Below are 4,265 nucleotides of genomic sequence, written 5' to 3'. Positions count from 1 at the left end.
ATGATCGCGATCGCATAGAGGAGATTCGAGAAGGCCCAGAAATGTACATCGCAATCGCGATGATTAGAACGCGAACGCGGAGAAGAGAAAAATAGTGCTTCGCGATCGCGAAAGCATGAATGCGAACGCGTTGAAGGAAAATATCGAGGTCCAGAAGTTGCTCTACGCGAACGCGTGAAAGCGTCCGCGAACGCGAAAAGCGGACATAGCAGAGGTACGCGAACGCGAGGTAGTCTATGCGAATGCGAAGAGGAAATAAACTGGGCTTCGCGAACGCGGGAGGAGTTATGCGAACGCGAAGAGGAAAATATCCAAGTGGGAAAAGTTAGGCATCGCAATCGTGGGAGATGCTTCGCCGCGTAAGAGGCTATCAGAAGCAGCAGTTTTAGCAGTTCAAAAATGGAAGAAAATAACCCGTAGCCCATCCGAAACACACCCAAGGCTTCCGGGACCCCGTCTAATCACACACACAAGTCATATAACCTAAGACGGACTCGCTCGAAGTTTCAAATCACCTTAAACAACATCAAAACGACGAATCAAACCAAAAATCAAGCTTATGAACTTCCAAATCTTCAAAATACGCTTTCGATCAAAAACCTAACCAAATCACGTCCGAATGACCCAAAATTTTACACTCACATCCCAAATGACATGATGGAGCTACTGCAGCTTCCGGAATTCCATTCTGACCCTCGGATCAAAAACTCACTATCGGACCGGAAACTTCAAAAATTCAAACTTCGGTATTTCAAGCCTAAATCAGCTACGGACTTCCAAAACACATTCCGAACATGCTCCCAACCCCGAAATCACCTAACGAAGCTAACGGAACCATCGGATTTCCATTCTGAGACCGTCTTCACGCTGTTCCGACTACAGGAAACTTTCCAACACTTAAGCTCTCATTTAGGGACTAAGTGTCCAAAACTCTCCGAAACTCAAAACCGAACGTCCCGGCAAACCAAAATAGCAGAAAAGAACTTAGGGGAAGAAGTTAATAGGGGATCGGGGCGTTAATTCTTAAGACGACCGGCCGAGTCGTCACATCCTCCTACACTTAAACATTCGTTCGTCCTCAAACGAGCATAGAGACATACCTGAAGTCCTCAAGTCACTGAGTGCGCACTGCCAACATACACCCACGAGTGATCCCATGTCACCCCAATCCACTTAAGCCTGACGACACCATCTCAACTGAAATTTAACCTTTCTAGCAGTACCAATAGGCCTTCAAGCCAGAATTCTCACCTTCCATCCGTTTCCAAAGGACCCGATCCTACATCCATATCCGGTACCAGCCTCAACCTGTTACTTCAATTCATGCCAACACACACAGGGTACAACCACACAACATGACACATCACACATAGGCCCACAATAACATTTCTGATAGCAATATTTTCCTGAGATCAAAATCCGTACCGGCCATAAGCCTCATATTCAATAGCAACTCCTTTCAAACCTCCACAACACTGGCGATGATACAATAACCACGAAAACCACATAGCAAAATACCTGAATAACCAATTTTCAGCTAATACCAACGGGGGCACACCCCACAACTAGAACTCAAGAAGCATAGAACGAAAATGAATGAATATGGGAAGGGAAAACACATAAGGGAACTATCAAACAAGTCAGACTAGCACAATTTTTCTAAAACACTAATCTACAGAACATTTTAACGAGCAAGAATGAAAGCATATAAAAGACTCACAAGGATCTTATACTGATATAACCCTTACCGCAGTACACAGTCCGGTCTCAACATATCAAATCAACTGAAATCACGAGGGTCCCGCCCTCAACACTGAATCACAAGTAGGGCACACATCAACCCATCTAGAGACTCTCATTAGATCAATTCCGTCTACAAATTACAACACAGGCTGGCTCCCAAACCGGTGAAGCATAGAAATTACAGCTCGTAACCAAGAATACTCAGAAATCACATCAAACCTATCGAAACAGACAACAGAAATTTACTACTAGCCTTATGACTTTCGACAATAGCTAGAAACAGACGATAGACACAATTGCCGCTCATAGAACCTCCCAACAGGATAATCATATAAACAGAGTGCAAATCATGAAGCGCACTCATAAACGAAACAACAAACAAGGAAACTCACCCCGATAAGCAGAACTGTGATGAACTACAGATAGTGCCCCTCTATAACAAACCAAATCCGTACCTGAATGACATTCAACTGGCGCACCGGCCTCAAGCCTACTATATGAAACACATCAACGATCCGGGCCTCCCCCTCTTGGGCGCCCTCTACCTGCCTGAATACCTCGCTGGGACACACCGGTCCGAAGTCTGGGACAATCTCTCACCATGTGGAAAGTATCTCCACACTCAAAGCACCCTCTCTGCTGACGAGGCGGTGGGAACTGTACGATATGGGTACTCCAAGACCCATGAGCACCTGAATCACCATGCAGAGTCTGAAGCGCGAACTGAACTTGCTGACCCGCAAAACATCTACCATGACGCACCCTGCCTCCAAAATAAGGACCTGTATATCTCCTCGGTCTACGAGGACCCCTCGCCTCCTCAAACTCTCTCTCCTGAGCTCGTCTGCCCTCTCTCTCATGACCCTGCCTGCCCTCTCTCTCTCTAGCATGCATACCCTCTATCCTCCTAGCAATGTTCACCACCTGCTGATACGGAATATCCATCTCCAACTCATGCGCCATGCTGGACCTGATGCTAGGAATAAGCCCCTCAATGAACCAGCGAACCTTCTCGCGAACAGTAGAAACCAAGGTTGAGGTATGTCTAGCCAAACTGGTCTAACGAACAGCATACTCCGAGACGGTCATAGCACCCTGGCGCAAATGCTCAAACTCTGCGCACCATGCATCCCTGAGGCTCTGAGGAACAAACTCTCTCAGAAACATATCTGAAAACTGGGTCCAAGTCAGTGAAGCTGCCTCATCTGGGCTGTCTAACTCATAGGTGCGCCACCAATCATAGGCGGCTCCTCGAAGCTGGAAAGTAGTGAAAGAAATCCCGCTCGATCCAGAGATACCCATAGTACGGAGAATGCGATAACACTCATCAAGAAACCCCAAGGCATCGTCTGATGCTAATCCACTGAACACCGGAGGATCATACTTCTTGAACCTCGCTAGTCTCATCTGCTCCTGCTCGGAAGCCGCTGCCATGTCCTCGGGCTGAACTGGTGCTGCAGGCGGCGCAGGAATAATCTCAAGGACCTGCTCGACATGCGCTCGCTGCTCAGGAGTGCGGGCGGCTGGAGTCTGTGCTCCTCCCCCGGCCTGGGGTGTGGCTGCAGCAAGGGGAAGCAATCCTGCCTGAGCCAAAGTGGTGTACATACTCACGAACTATGCCAAAGTCTCCTGAAGGGCTGGAGTAGTAGTGGCAGTAGGCGTGTCAGGTGCCTGGTCTCCGACTGGATCTGCTGGTGGTACCTCAGCGGCAGCTCGCGCAGGTGCTCTCGCTGCACCACGTGCGCGTCCTCGACCTCTACCCCGGCCCCGACCTCCGACGGCTGCAGCAGGGGGCGCGGGTGCCTGATCACCTCGGGTAGTACGTGTCCTCACCATCTATGAGAGAGTAGAAGACATAGGTTTAGGATTGTGAATGTCAAAATCTCGCACGACAGGGGAATCAAATAAAGTGGAATTTTCCTAACGGTTACATAGCCTCTCACAGATAAGTACAGACGTCTCCGTACCGATCCATGAGACTCTAATAAATCGGCTTGTGATTCGTGACTCTTATGAACCTAGAGCTTTGATACAAACTTGTCACGACCCCAGTTCGCCCTCCGTGAACATGTCGTGACGGCACCTAGTCCCTATGACTAGGTAAGCCTAACAATACGGAAGATAAATCATAATTGCGGAAGAAAGTAAATAAAACTGAACTGGTGAAATAAAACGGTGTTTAAGGTGCCGCTCGGCACATACCACAACAATTCTCGAAGCTAACAAAACTCCCAAAACCCGGAAACTCACAAATCACAAGCAAAGGGATACATAAGAGGCTCTGAATCAAGAATATCTATACAAAGGAAAAAAAATACTGATAGAACTATACTCATTACAGAAGATAGAAAGACACTCTTCGGTCTGCGGACGTAGCAGACATACCTCGAAGTCCCTATAGAAACGCCTCCTTCCCAGGCTGACAGAACTGAACGGGAGTACCTGTATTTGCACAACAAAAATGTGCAGAAGAGTAGCATGAACACACCACGATGGTGCCCAGTAAGTATCAAGAATAATCT

The sequence above is a fragment of the Nicotiana attenuata genome, unplaced genomic scaffold (genome assembly GCF_001879085.1).
Source record: "Nicotiana attenuata strain UT unplaced genomic scaffold, NIATTr2, whole genome shotgun sequence".
Lineage (NCBI taxonomy): Eukaryota > Viridiplantae > Streptophyta > Magnoliopsida > Solanales > Solanaceae > Nicotiana > Nicotiana attenuata.
This window is presented reverse-complemented; position numbering follows the sequence as displayed.